This window comes from Lepeophtheirus salmonis, chromosome 7, assembly GCF_016086655.4.
Source record: "Lepeophtheirus salmonis chromosome 7, UVic_Lsal_1.4, whole genome shotgun sequence".
Lineage (NCBI taxonomy): Eukaryota > Metazoa > Arthropoda > Copepoda > Siphonostomatoida > Caligidae > Lepeophtheirus > Lepeophtheirus salmonis.
In genome coordinates, this window is record NC_052137.2 from 21,498,098 (window position 1) to 21,513,529 (window position 15,432).

A 15,432-nucleotide genomic window follows, 5' to 3' on the forward strand; every position below is an offset into this window, starting at 1 on the left:
ATAAAAAGTAGACAATATTGATCCTTAATATTAAATTAATTTCAACTGACATGTCATCTAAATATTGTTATCATATTAGCTTCTTTATTATAAAATTATCATTGCCAAGAATCGGATTCAATACTATGGAGGACGTCAAAGAACAATTCCATGGCCATCATCAAAACCCCAAAAAATTATACTGCATTTTTTTAAATGTAAAATTGTGATGGATTACCGAAGTTAGATTAAAAGTTAAATAAAAATGCTGTCAAATTTAAAAATAAAAATTTATGTTAATTTTATAGCGTGTCATTATGTAAATTTTTGATTTGTATAAAATATAGCGCTTATAGGGAGTTTAATTTTTTCCGTGCATTTATTCTGAGATGCATTGGACCTACAATTTCAATATTATATACTTTTCATATGTAAGAATTCTAACATATTTTAAATATAATATTATGCATGTTACAAGAAAATATAACTATTAAATTTTATTTTTTGACATTAAAAAAACATAAATTTTCATTGAATGATTGTTATATATAATTTTAATTCCTTTTTCGCTGATAAAGAAGAAGAAAAAGTATAGATTTTTGGTAAGGCATTAAGATTTTTGTGACGTGGCCTTTGTGGTTTTGGGATCCAAGCCTTTAGAAAATTTCAAGACCATAAAAAAACTGTATTGACGATATTAATTTGAAGCTTTATTGAAAGAATATAATTTTATGTAAGACATGAACAAGATGCATGTCTCCTGCAATGTCTCACTCCATATTGATAGCCATCCCATTTTGTAAAATTTATGATACTTTATACTGCCAATGCCATTCCTCCTTGCTACACCATCACAAAGTAATTGGAGTTCCTAAGTAAAGTAGTGTAGTCAAAGATTACGAAAGAACTTGTAGGAAATGATAATCTTCTTTTTTGGACAAAACTATGATTAATGACTGCAGTATTGATGGTTTCTCTATATCGTCATTGTTAGGTTGCCCTTATTTAATAAACTTGAAAGATGTTAAGAAGGCTGAAAATAGAACAATTAAAGTATTAACAACATTTTTGAATCAGATTTTTGTGGCAAGCTACTTATGTTTTTCATTATCGATGGCACAGCTTATTGTATAAAATCAGTCAAAAACCATAAGCAAAATTTCCAAATGATGTCGAATGTCACTTGTTTTGCTCATGGTCTGAACAGAATAGCAACTCTCTCTTCGAGTTACTTCGAAAATACCAAGTAAAATTTTTGTTTCTTAATTCTGGTGATCGAAAACGATTGATTACTACGCCGAGCACTTTAATTCAGTCTCAATGGTACGGAGGAAGACAGTGATGCAATCAATAAATCAACAGCAATAACGTTATCCATTCACGACATATAAGACCTTTTTTATAGTGAAACATGTAAGCAGAATTTAAATGTGAACTGATGAATGAGGCCTCTTCAATTTTCGTCGAGGTTATCATCAATAAAACCTATATAATACAATAAATATAAGAAACCAAATATTAAGATATATTTTTAATATTATACTCGTATCTACCTATATTCGTAATTTTCATTAATTATCTTGCATATTCATTTAGATCCTTTTCATATTCCATAAACAATTATTCATTCTAAATACAGTCAAAAACTGTATCGGTTATGTAGTAAAACCAAAGAAAAAAAAAAAAAAAAAGAGTAAAGATCCATTAGATGCAATATTCAGAGCTGTATTTGAGTCCACTTGTTCAATGTTCAGGCAAAGTTCGAGTCCTCATGCTTCGGGTATACGGGAGAACAATCAATGTCCGGATCATCATGTATTTTCGTCTAAGGCAGGAAAAATATTAAACTTAAATGTGTACTTATGAATGAGGCCGCTACAATTTTTGTAGAGGTTATCATCAATAAAACCTACATAGTACAGCCAATATAAGAAACCAAATATTAAGAAATAATAATGTACTCGTATCTACCTATATTCAAAATTCCAATTAGGTATTTTGCATCTTCATTATAGATCCTCTTCAAACTCCATAAATAATTATTAATTACTCATTCTAAATAGTAAATACTAAATAGAATGAAAGAAAAGAGTAAAGAGTTTCAGTGTTTAAATCAAGTTCGAGTTATCATACTTGTGGTCTTTCGGGTCCAGAGTCATCATGTACTGGGTTTTTCGTGTTCCAAGTGCAAGTCCTCATGCTCCGTATCCATGGGAAAATAATTAATGTCTGGATCTACCTGTAGTCTCGTCTATGGCAAGATATCCTTTCTCACAAGTTCTTCCTTAATCTTTGACAGTACTAGTTTACTTTTGGACTCCATTGACTTTATGATGGCGGAGTGATGATAAAAAAGAATACAAGAATAATGATGACAGCTTTTGTAAATAAAAACATATTTTAAGCTAAGGAACATTCTCCCTGAATGAAGCAACAACTCCAAAAAGGTGGACAAAAATTATTATATAATATTAAAGTATCTTTGACTCCCCTAGCAGACAAAAAATAAATAAATGTGTGGCAACAAGAACTACCTTGTACAAATATTGATCATGTGACATGTGGTTTTATTTAGTTACTTTTTGAAGGCTTAGCTATTGCTCCTTGATCGCTAAAAGTTTAAATTTTCAAATTGGAGGGAAATAATTATTAATTGATTAATAATTAATATATCACCGACATGTACTTTTTTTAAATATACTAACGAGGGTTTCGACAATTTTCATACGCCTAATATTTAATTATCACTTTCCTTTGCTTATAAATAGTGAAATTAATCTCCTACAGATCAACTTGTTTCTTTATTTTCCTTTTTTCCCTTCATTTTATCAAAGTACGTCTTTTAGTGTTCTTTTAGTGGTGGTTTGCTACGCTCCTATATAGTTATTGTGAATAATTGGGCTTTGTTGTGTCGAATATAATTTGTGTGTTAACGAATATAGTGCTATGTTAAGGCTTATTAGTGAGTTAAGTGATTATAGTCTATGTGCAAGTGTGGTGGAAGGAATTCCGTAACAAGACGTATTCATCAGCGCGGACCCCAGTATTCATTTTTTAGGGAGGGGGGAAACTAATTTTTCCGAGTATTTGGAGCTAGGATTGTTAGTCTTAGGAAATACATTTTTTAATAACCTTACGGAATCATGAAAAATGCATCTGGGTACTCCGATTGGGAATCACTGGCATATGCACACGGACATCATAACTATTTTCTGAGGAAAGGTAGGAATGATGATTTATTACTTTGTCCGCTTGTCATTTTCTATTTGTATCTTGAAAGCGGAAGGTTAAGATTCAACCATCGCAACCTTTTCAGTTATAAATCTCCGGAGTAGTTGTGAGTTTGTCTCCTATGGAGTACCGGTTGAGGTAAGAGGGACTCGGAGTCGATCTGTGAAAGGTGTAATTGTCCAAATAACTTTAAAAGATTCTAAATCCCTCTCTCCTCCTTCTGCAATGGAAATAATATGATTCGCGTCGCTTCGCTTACTGCTGAAAGCTTGTGATAATTCAATTTCTACTTTCCGCTTTCACTGTCTCCAACTTTTAGGTAGATACATAAAATAAGCGTGCGGACAAACTTTTAAACCATACCTTTCAATGTTACCTTATTTTTCATATAGACGTGCCCCATCTAATTGTAAAAAACAAATTGTTATTCAGAATCTTTGATTATACCCTATATAAAAGAATCCCTCGATTCTGGGGAGACGGTGCTACAGAGGATCGAAGGGGAAGCAGCAGGATTCCTTCTTCCAACAACGTAATTTTCAGACGTGTTACATTCGTAACCTTTGATCTAGGCACTGTAATGCTTAGGCATAGATGTCACATAAAGTCTATAAATATAATATTTATCAAGTTTTACCTTTTATTAGAATAAATATGAATCTAAAATATTATGTAAGAATAATTTTTTACCATCTATTTTTAAAAAACTCTTTGATTGAAGGTACAGTGAAATTCGGTTTTTGTAAAATCGAATATAATAGGGTGGTCTGAAAAGTTTCCGATTTAACAGAGAAGAAAGTCATTTTTTTCTGAATTTTTTATTTTATTTTTCAACATAGTCTCCTTGTAACTCTACACATTTTCCCACACGATGCTCACATCCCTGTTACCCATTCTTGGCATTTTTTTCTGAAATATAATTGTTCATGAGACATTTTCTTGCTCAATTACTCCATGTTAGATTGACTTAGATGCGTCAATTTTTAACACAAAAGCCTATATATGTCTGCTATTGCTTATTTAAAGGTTACACTTTCAAAAACAAATATTTAATGACAGCTCGATACTCGATTTTTTCCATTTTCACATAAACACTCATCAACTCTACTCAATCGATTGTTGCATAACAACTGAACTTTCAAAATGGCTGAAACTTTGGTGAGTAACTGTCAACAGATGCCAGATAGATGTGACAAGCTTTTATTGACGAGTGCTGCTATCTTCACATTGAGTTCGGAAACTTTTCAGACCACCCTTGTATATAGGGTACCCCATGGGTTATTATTAACTTAACTTATAGAAATTAAAGCATGCAAAAATGAAGTACGTTAAGTACGATGTCGCATATATGTCACGTCGTTGTATAAGTGTTCCCAATTTATTTTAATTAATTCCCTCAAATTACAACGGGTACAAGTGTGGTATCGGTCCTAGGACTGAAGACCTTCCAGTTCAGTCCTACATATAAGCCATAATTTTTGTCCCTGATGACGTCGTTTTAGGTCAGTACTGACAGTTCTAAGGACCGTTCTAACACTAATTCACTACACCTATGACAGACGGAACCTTTTCAAATATATTAAAAAAATTGATTGTTAAGAACCCACATCAAAGATGTTGTCATAATTTATAAATTTATATTGTAATAATTATTCAGTTTTAAATAACTATTAGAGTTGAGGGGGGTGGGGGGTCTACAATCAGCTATTTTAGGAAAAGGAGTCAGTTACCTATAGTTGACTTAATGAATCGAAGTGTGGAAAACTTAATTTTAAAAAGAGGATAAATCGAGTTAATTCCTGGACTTCATTGGAGCATCCAAGGAACCAACATTTCAAGCATGATTAATTAATCGAAACCATATTTTTTTACATAAAACACTCCTGTAGTTCAGGTAAGACATTTTTATCATTTTCGCTTAAATATTTGAGTAGTTTTTATATTGTTCCTATTTGTACATTTCCAGTGTTGGGTAGTAACATATTACAAATCTAGTAACTATATAGAAAAATAGAATATAAACAATACAGAATTCCCAGAGTATATTTTGATGGAATAATTATGATATATTCTGCTTTTTTAATTTATCTATTATTTTCTAATTATACTTTCCTACGTTATGTGTCATAATTACTATGAAATAATTTAATTTTATTTAAGTTTAATTTCTCCGCGCTGAAGCATCTAAGTAAAATAATTAAGATTGAAGTGTAGATTTTTCTTCATCGATATTTATACTAGTTTAAACATGTAATTTCTCCATGAATATTTCATTTATTTGAACTTTTGTTTTTGCCAAGGACGCCCATGATGATCGTGATAATACCTTTATATACATATTTTAGATATGAAGTACTTTCAATATAAATATTTGTAGCTATGTTCATAAGAGCAAGTTCAAAAATGGAGGGCTTAACATTTTTAACGTAGTGTGATAACATTTTTTACTTTTATTTTAGGCATACCTTTTTATCCAATATATTCGAACAAGGGTATTCAATTAAAATTCGAGAGATGTACGGTTACAGAAAATTTCCTAAACTAAAAATAAAACTCATAAGAAAGAGCTTTTGAAAAATGTGCATCCTTTAAAAAGTGTTTTATTTGAACAAAAAAAAATACAATAAATTGCTATCTATTTTTCAGTCAGAAAAGGGAAATTTAGCTTATTACGGTTATAGTTACCTTTTTATAATTACGGTTACCTTTGTGTCTCGACTGCGGTCTGCCAATTAGTGACCTGTAACAGACGAATAACGAAGGGATATATGTACAAATTTTGAGACTAGTAAATCCATTTTTTATTTCAAAATATCATTTCGATCAAGATACTTAGAGACAAGGTAGGTCAGTCATCATTTTTTTAACATCGCCAGGCAGATATGACGTCAAGTCGATAAATAAAAGCGCTCCCTAGCTGAATAAATCATAATATAGTGAGCTGTTTCTGTTTACAAGTTCATTAATAATAATTATACTTATTAATATATCATATAAATTATGATTATTAATAATATCAATAGTCAATAGGTGTAAGAGAAATATCCTTATATCAAATATGTGCAATAGTTTGCTAAATTGTGATATTTACCCGTATTTCGAGGACCCAAAGGGTGTTCCTAAGAAGATCAGGAAGCTTCCGAAACCAATATTCTTTCTTTTTCAGTAAATTAACTACTTAGGGGATAGATTTAGCCTTACAGTCGTCAATCAGGGGTGTGATAGAGATGAAAAATTTTACTCCTTGTTCTTAACTCATGATAACTAATCACATATATATTTCATTCCCGTGATAAGAAGATATCTTGAATGAAGAAGAAAGGGTTCATTCGCATCTGAGTTTATCAAGAACATATAATGGACTGGACTCCAATGGAAATTTGTTATGAAATCTGGAAGCGCATTACCTTGGAATATTTGCACTCAGACTTGTAAAATTTGGATATAGCTTTGGTTCATCTCACGTTCACTATATAAAGCCTTAAGGCTGCTAATAAGTAATAACAATCATCAAGAGTTTTAAAAATATTTTCAACGATATCCAATATCCTCTTTGAATACCTCTGGAAGGATGTGGACTTCTCTGTTTATTAATATATCACATATGAAATTGGTAGGTCTGTCCATGAATCATAAATAGCTCCTGGGCCACTTCTTTATCCCCAGTCCATCCCTCCTAAAAACCAATTTCCATATAACAATAGCACTGGATTCAACAACGATCTTAATAAAATACGGGGATAATAGTATTGTACTGATACTTCTACTTTTTTAGATATATTTACAATGTGGAAAAATATCATTAACAATTATATTAATGTATGGCCGGGAATAATAATAATTTTTACAAATATTGATAATTTATTTAAAAATTTCTCAGTTTTATTACATAGGTTTTTGGATTTTTCTTCGTTATATTTCTCTTTAATTTTTTTATTAGAATGAAAGTTCTTATCCTTGCATATTTAAGTATAACTTCGGCTGGAAGCTTGTAGGTATTTTGTTTTGCATTTGAAGATTGTAAAATATCATTTAGTCTTTTAATTATATTTTTTCCCCTTGTTATGGCATCTCCGTGAAATAATTAAAATAATTTTTACAATTTTTAAGAGAATATATTAATAGGTCGGAAGGTTGCCTTAACCCGCCTTTGCAAACAACTTGTAACCAATGAGATACTTAAGACATTTCTAAATTAGCTGTTTTCCCCCTAACTCCGGATACTTATCTTGAAATTTATGAGCAATCCATCCACAAACATAAATAAAACCCTACTTTCCATGAAATTTTGTTCCAAGTCTGAATCTAATACTATCTAATCACCTATTTTTTCAAGATCTATTAAGGCCTCATCTGGTTGAGTTAAAGGAAAAGATTCAATCTAGGATTCCCTTTCAAAAGTTAGAGCCATTGACGAAGATATGCAATCCTCCGAGTTATGATGTTCAATTTCCTCTTCTTTTGAGATAGATGTAGGTTCTAATTGATTCAAGGGAGGCATATCTTAGAGTTTCTTCAATTGTGCTTCTACATTTAACAGGAGCATTGGGAACAGCGAATTCTGCTTGCTAACCCAGTATTAAAAGTCGAATGCGATTAAGAGCTTCTACTGGACTAATGTGCTCATTAGAACCACCTATTTGACGCAAGCGAGAAAACAAATTTTCTAGCGAATCCTGATTGCATCGAGACGTTATTATAAATTCTACCTCATATTTATCTTGTAAGTAGGGAAACATAAGAAGTAGATCTTTAGAAGTAATGATCATCCCTCTCTGAAAGGGCCAACTATGCTTTTCAGTGTCACATTTTTTTACTTTCTCCATTACTTTTTCTAAAATATTTTTTTGCTCAATGGAATGATATCCACCATAAGCGCACTTTAGTTTTTCTGTGTCATACTTTTTTCTCGATGAGCAAACACTGTACCAACTGAAAATCAAATTGATAAAATCCTGTTGTTTATCAAAGTCTGGCCATTTAAGTCTTATGAAGCTGGAAACTTCATGACTTAGTAATTGAGTTGCCAAGTACACCCGCTGACGATCGTGACCTTTGCAATGAATATGTATAGGCTTAAGGAAATGTAATGGCGTCAAATCACATTGTGATTGATCTTTTAAAACATTTTGAAAAAGTTCTTTCGTTAGGGTTCCACCTTTTGGAAGATCAAATCCACTCGTTAATAAATTATTCCTTACAAGAGTTATATCCTCAGTCTCCAAGATATTTTTTGATAAGTTTAAGTAACTCATTTTCACAGTGTACTTTAATATATATTATGTTCTTATATTTAATATTATAATCAAAGAGGGAAATTTGCCACGAGAAGTTACATAAGTTAAGATGATTGTTTATGTTTATAAGAGATATTTTATCTATATGACGTCACAGAATTGGGAGTGTGTATCAATAAAATTTTCATGAAAATAGCGTCTCTGACCTACCTTGTCTCTAAGTATCTTGATTTCGATATGGTGGAGGCTTTATTAAATTATTTCCTGTTTGGTGAACTATTTAAGTCTTCTCTATAAAAATTTTCAAGCATACTTTTTGTATGTTAAGACTTAATTGTTAAGTAATAGTCAAAAAAATATGTCTGTAATTTTTGAGACTTTCAGATTCATTTTTATTTAAATTTATCTTATGTTCATTAGAAGGAGCTGTTCAACATCAGGGAAAATGTTAAACCTTTGGTCTTAATGGGTTAATTATAAACTCTTTTATCACTTTTTGATTCTAAAATTAAAGTTCTAAAGTGTTCTCTTCTGCTATAACCTGCCAGCATATGGACATTCCATCTTCCTCCCATAGCGTTTTTCCATTACCATTAAATTTTCATGAAATATTTCCCCTTGTTCATCACTTACATCACCAAGATTATCTGGAAAGTTTGTAAGGTGGCTATGAAGAAACTGCATTTTGATACTCATTTTACATCCATGACTTTGTAGCCTCAATCAGTCTATTTATTAAATCTTAGTAGATTGTGACTTAGTGGTTCTCCAGTAAGTTATCCACCACATCTTTGAAAGAAACCCAAACATTTATTCCTTGTTGGTCATTTTATTAGCCAACTCTTCGTTCCTGATGAGTTTCATATATTTGGCCCATCAAATATATAAAAGTTTATTTTCCCAGTTGAAAGTTTTTGAAATTTCGAGACTATGTGTTTGAAGCGTCCTCCATCATAGGGTAGAACTTAAATAAATGGTTTAATGAGTCTTATTTTTATGTGGAGAGGTGGAAAAATATTTTTCTCCCTGTCAACTAGCGCCTCATTAATAATATTGTTATCTCCAGGTTTTAAATTTAGTCTCGGGGACAAATTGGTTCTAACCCAATGCTGGTCTCTAGCTCTGCTGTCCCATAAAAAGAAAACAGGGATATTTGGTGATTCCAATTTGTTGGCCTAGAAGGAGACACACCATTTTGAGGTCAACAAAGATAGTTTTATCATACTGAATTACTCCCAGAACTTTCTGAATGTCTGCATACACTTAAGAAAAAATAACAGAATGTCAATTGGAAGGGTACCAAAAATATTTAAATTGTTGAAGGACACATTTTAGACTATTCTTTCAGCAATCTATTTATAACCTCACTTCATCGGGTCGATAAGGAATAGCCCAGGAATGTTGTGGCAATAAAAAAGGCCCTTCTTACTTTGAAAGTATTCCAGGAAATTATTTTTAAGTTTTGATTGTGATTTTAAATGACCTATACTATCAATATTTTATAATATTAGGATATAAAAGCTAGTATTAATATATTTTCCCATGGAAATAAAAAATAGTACATTTCATGACAAAGTATTATTAGTTATTCTGTTTTCTAATTTAAAATTGGTTATTATTTTTAAGATATCTTAGATATCATTATCCAAGGAGTATGCTATTAGCATGTATGAAAGATCAATTCCACCTAATAGAGAACAAATGATTGCATTAAGGATTTATATAAAATACAATATTATGTTGAATTCGCTTCAAACTTGTCTAAAAAATAAAATTTCTTATATGCTGCTTGTAATTAATCTATAGTCATTAAGAGTACTCTTGCAAGTTATATAAATAACAAATCAACTATTGGCTCAGTGGAAATAATGCATTTTTTGTTTAAAAAAAAAGAAACTGTTGTTCGTAAGCGATAAAATATGTATGCTGAATGTCAAATCATACATCCTTTTCTAGAAACTACAATTATAATTGAATAAAATAAAAGACTGGATGTGACATAAATAAAGTAAAGTATTAGGTATTATCAGAACATGAATATTATATATAAGCTACAATAATAATATATTGCAAATAACCTGCAAAAATATTTGAGTAAATTATAAATATAAAAGGGTTTTTCATTTGTTTAGATTGATCTTTATTAAGAAAAAGAAGAAAACCTTAAGCTTCACACGAGAGTAGAGTCGACTCTTTCCTTTGGTGGGAATCTATCCATCCATATATACATTGAATATATTCAATGGTTGAAACTATGACGGGATCCTTGTACATTCAGATATAATGTTCTACATGTGAAATATAATAATTTGTTAATTAGGTACTACAACAATGAAAAGTTATTATAATAAAACTAAAATATACAACAATTTGAAATTTAACCATTTAGTATCCGCTGACTGAAATAATGGATTTTTTTCGTTCAAACTTTGTAAATTAGTTTATTTCAGTCTCATTATACATAATGATCAAATATTTGTCGGAAAATATTTCTTGATATCGGAATTTTGTATGTTCCCAAAATGGGAACGTTGGATTCTCCCAGGGACAGATTGTAAGACAAAAATTTGAAAACTGTATATAGGGTATGGCAGTAATCTTTATTTTTGCATCCTTTAATCTCATACTCAATATTTCTATCCATATTTGGCCAATGAAAATATTGTTTAGCTAACAATTTTGACTTTGTCATCCCAGGATGTGCTGATAAAGTATGTAAATGTATAGCTGGAATACCCATTCGTACAGTTTTTTCTGGTACACATATTCTTAAATTATTATTCACCTTATCTTTCATATAAATGTTCCCATCAATTATGCATAATTGATCATATATCCTAAGATAAGCCTTTACATCTTGAGACAATAATTTCTTTCTTTGTAACTGAATTGCTTTTAACTCTTTCTTCTTGCTTAATAAACCCTTAACATATTTAATGTATTTATCCTTACATTGTTCTTTATAAAAATCAATGTCTTTAAATGGATCTGTAGAAATTTTACCTGGAGTCTCACTTTCACCCTTATTATTAATCTGAGCCATTTGTTTTTCTATTTCCTTGTTCCTTTCTTCTTCATCAAGTTCCTTCTTTCTACGCCGAGTTTTTACTGACGCAATATTTGTAATTGGCTTGCCTATTGCTTCCATTATTTTGAAATCATATTCATTTGGCTCTTTCTTCTCTTCAAATGCTCCTCCTTGATGATCAGGTCTTCAGCTTAAATAATCAGCATTCGTATTCCTCTTCCCGGCTCATACTTAATTTCAAATTCAAATTCCATACACCTTTCTTTCCATCTGTGAAGCATTCCAGTAGGAGCCACTGACTTCATAAACCATTGTAAAGGTTGATGATCAGTCCTGACTTCAAACTTTCTTCCCATAATAAAATATTTAAAATGTTCCAACACATTCGACTAGCGCTAACAATTCTTTGTGCGTCGCAGAATAATTACTTTGTGACTGATTAAGGGACTTACTACCGTACGCAATTGGATGTTCTTTACCATCATGATCTATTTGTGTTAGTACGGTTCGAGTGGCAAAATTTGAAGCATATGTTTCTAAAATAAACTCTTTAGAATAGGCAGGAGTATTTAATAAAGGTTTTATTAATAAATTTTCTTTTAAATCTTTACACGCTTCTTCTTGACTTTTAGACAATTGCTATTCTACTTCCTTGCGGAGAAGGTTTGTAATTGATTTGGCTAATTTAGCACAATTAGCTATAAATTTTCGACAATAAGAGGTCTTGCTCGAAAAGATTTGGAGATCTCTTTTGTTGGCAGGAACAGGCCATTGTTGAACAGCTTCTATTAACCTATCAGCCGGAGCAAGGTGTCTTCCCCCTATCTCGTCCCCTAGAAAGTTCGTCTTAGGTGTAAACAAATCTGTTTTCGTTGCCTTAACCCTGAGATTAGCCTTCTCAGTCCTGAGCAAAAATTCAGCAAATCTACATAGTGTTAAAATGAACGCACATCCTAAGATGAGATTGTCAATGAGTGAGTCCTCGCCGGTCAATTTGTGGACCATATACTTGACGCATTAAACGTTCATAAGTTCTGCACGCATCTTTCTGATTTATACTCACGAAGTCTTAGACAACTTTCACATTTTTACTCATCGACTCATAATTCATGTAAGATTTGATCATAAGTAACATTGCTTGTCAGCGTAGTTGTAACAAGTTACTATAGTCATCTATGAATAATAATGATGACATCTCAGGCGTGGTTTTTATATGAGTAACGGGGAAAGGAGGGGGTGTATTAATTTCAAAAATGATATTGTATCTTCAGTTGTTAAGAGGCCATCAGGCTCTTCGGATCTCTATCCTCTTGAGTGGAGGGTGAGCTGCTGAAGATTTGTTCTTCTTAATATACTCAAATTCAATTCAAATTACTTTTTACCGGCCTTCCCTTACTCCACTTTGCGAGTGAAGGAAGTGTGCTCCATGATTAATTTTTTGTTAGATTAGTTTATTTTCTGAAGTTTTTTTTCCTTGGCCCTTCCATTCGGGGATTTGGATCTGTAGAGTGAGACACCTTTTTAATAGCAACAAAAGAATAAAACAAAGTTATATAAGGTTTTTCCATTGTGTTTGGGGTTCACAATTTCACAACGTCCCCCTTTTTATTCGAAAAAACTATTATTTTGTGTGGTCTCATTCGCAGGTTAAAATTCTCATGATTGTAATTCTTCACAAGAAGTCCTCTTTTTTCCTTTGGTATTTGAGTTTCAATTTATTAAGAGGAGAAAAATTTAACTATTTTAAATAAAACTTTTCAAATATAATACCAAATATGAAATTTAATAACTCTGATACCCAAAAATATCCTTGTCAGCCTTAGAAATAATAAATGTACAAGAATAGTACATTTGTAAATGGGTTTATGTGTTGATCTGAAGTATTTTTTTTTTTAAATTAAGATAAAATCACAAATAATATTATGTACGTGAATGAATAAAAAATTAATTTTTAATATTATTCTTGCATATGTTTTGAATTTGAGCTCTTAAAACTTTAATATTAAGAACATTTAGAATTCCTCATTAGTAACGAGAGATTTTAAAGTGAAGCATCTATTTTTCCATTATGAAAAAACAAAATAGAGTGACATAGCTTAATCGACAACGGGATAAATTATTCTCTTAAACTCAATGTGCTTTGGTTCGATACTCTGTCCCTCGTAGAGGAAGAAAATATATGTACATTATTTATATGGACTTCAAAGACCATTCCTATGTCAGATAAAGTAGCTTAATACTTAATTGTAAAACGTGTTTTCTTATACTTAGAGTTGAGTAGTTTCTAAAAAAAAAAAAAAAAAAACTTTTCTACCTTTATAAAATACAAAAGTGTAAACCCCTGAAGTATAAATTATTGCTTGTCTTTGGTGTAAATTTTTTTAAAATATCGATATGAATATAAATATAATCGTAATATTGTCCCAGACTAATGCTCTTTTAGATGTTGAAGGTTCTCCTCTTTAAAACAGTAATTCTTTTTTTCCACCAAAATCATATAACAGGCAGCTTAAATTAACAAAGGTGTTAATGAAGGCCCATGCACAAATGATTAAAAATTTTCTTATGCCACCAAAATGATATAAAATGCAGCTTATTAACAAAGGTGTTATGCCAATCATAAGGATTTTGAGCCTAGTGTTTTTTTTCTTCTTCTTTTTTTGAGTAGTAACTGAATTGTGTCTTTTCTTTTGCCATTATTATTTAATTCCCGAGAAAATAAATTCTTTTCTACTATATATAACTATGTACCTTCCTTGTAAAAGCTGTTTGTAGTTGATCTAATGAAACTTTATGACAGCTAAGCTGCTCTCATCTAAGACACTCCTCAAATTTTTAGAGTTACCAGGATGTTTTTTGGTTTCTTTTTTTTTAACATGGGCATAATACACATAATTTTTATGACTATATCCCGTATGTACTATGTAAACAGGATTTTATTTTAAAGAGGGTTTAATTTTTAGAATAGACAAGACATTTTCTAGGGTTAAAATTTTTAATGACTTTTATTTAGAATTAGTATACAAACTTGTGAAGAGAAAACTTTAAAAAAAAATCTTGATTTGAGGATGGGAGAGGAATCAAGGCCCTCTAGCCCAACCCAACTGCAGACTCCTTTGCACTTAAATAATAATAAATGTTGGGAGTTAATACAAAAAAAAAAACTTGAACAAAAACCAATTAGCAGGAAATAGGTTCAATTTCAATGTTAAGACATATTTGGATCAATTATAGGCTTTTAAATTCAAATTTATGGGATAATTTAATTGGTTAAATTTTTTAGCTATTAACAGTTTTAAACTCTCAATTTGCGTTTATTTATCACTTTATTACTTAAAAATAGCAAAATATATGTTGATTGTTGTGAACTGACAATTTATTTATTACTAATTACTAATAACCTTCATTTTATTTATTAGACCTTTTAAATAAAAGCTATCAATTACTCATTCTTTTATTTTCACGATGAATTATTGCTACTTTAAATACAATTTGCAGTACACTGAAAGGGTTAATAATAGTAATTTGTTCATAGAAATGGGGAATAATTTGTCGAAGAATACAAATTTAATCCAGGCTGCATGTTTTGAGAAAAATCCATTTAGCTTGCTTTTGTATTGACTGAAATGGCTGTTGTCCCCCAATTAAAGAATATAAGATTTGTACTAGAAAATTTAGTATAACTTAAATAGTTATTTTTTTAATATCAAAATTAATTTTAACTTAACTAAGGTTGCATGAGTTAATTTAACTTAAATTACTCTGAAGTTACTTTAACTTAACTAGGTAAAATGATAAGTTTACTTGCCCGTGACTGAGTTTATGAAGATTATAATTATATATAATAAGTAGTATAATTCAGATTTTCTCCTTTTTTTTATTTTTGTCCCAGATCTTTTTAAGTTGACGCAATACAAATTATGTTTGCATAGAAAAAAAAATTCAAGACCGTTTAGT

General features: G+C 30.6%; 1 long non-coding RNA gene across 1 annotated transcript; it reads right to left on the reverse strand.

Annotated features, from left to right (window-relative positions):
* Positions 1–462: 462 nt before the first annotated feature.
* LOC121122200 (uncharacterized) lies at positions 463–2,041 on the reverse strand. The gene is made up of 4 exons (XR_005865737.2): positions 1,951–2,041; positions 1,533–1,804; positions 1,075–1,464; positions 463–1,012 (listed from the first exon to the last, which is right to left on the reverse strand). It is a non-coding gene; the product is annotated as an uncharacterized lncRNA (long non-coding RNA).
* Positions 2,042–15,432: the final 13,391 nt, after the last annotated feature.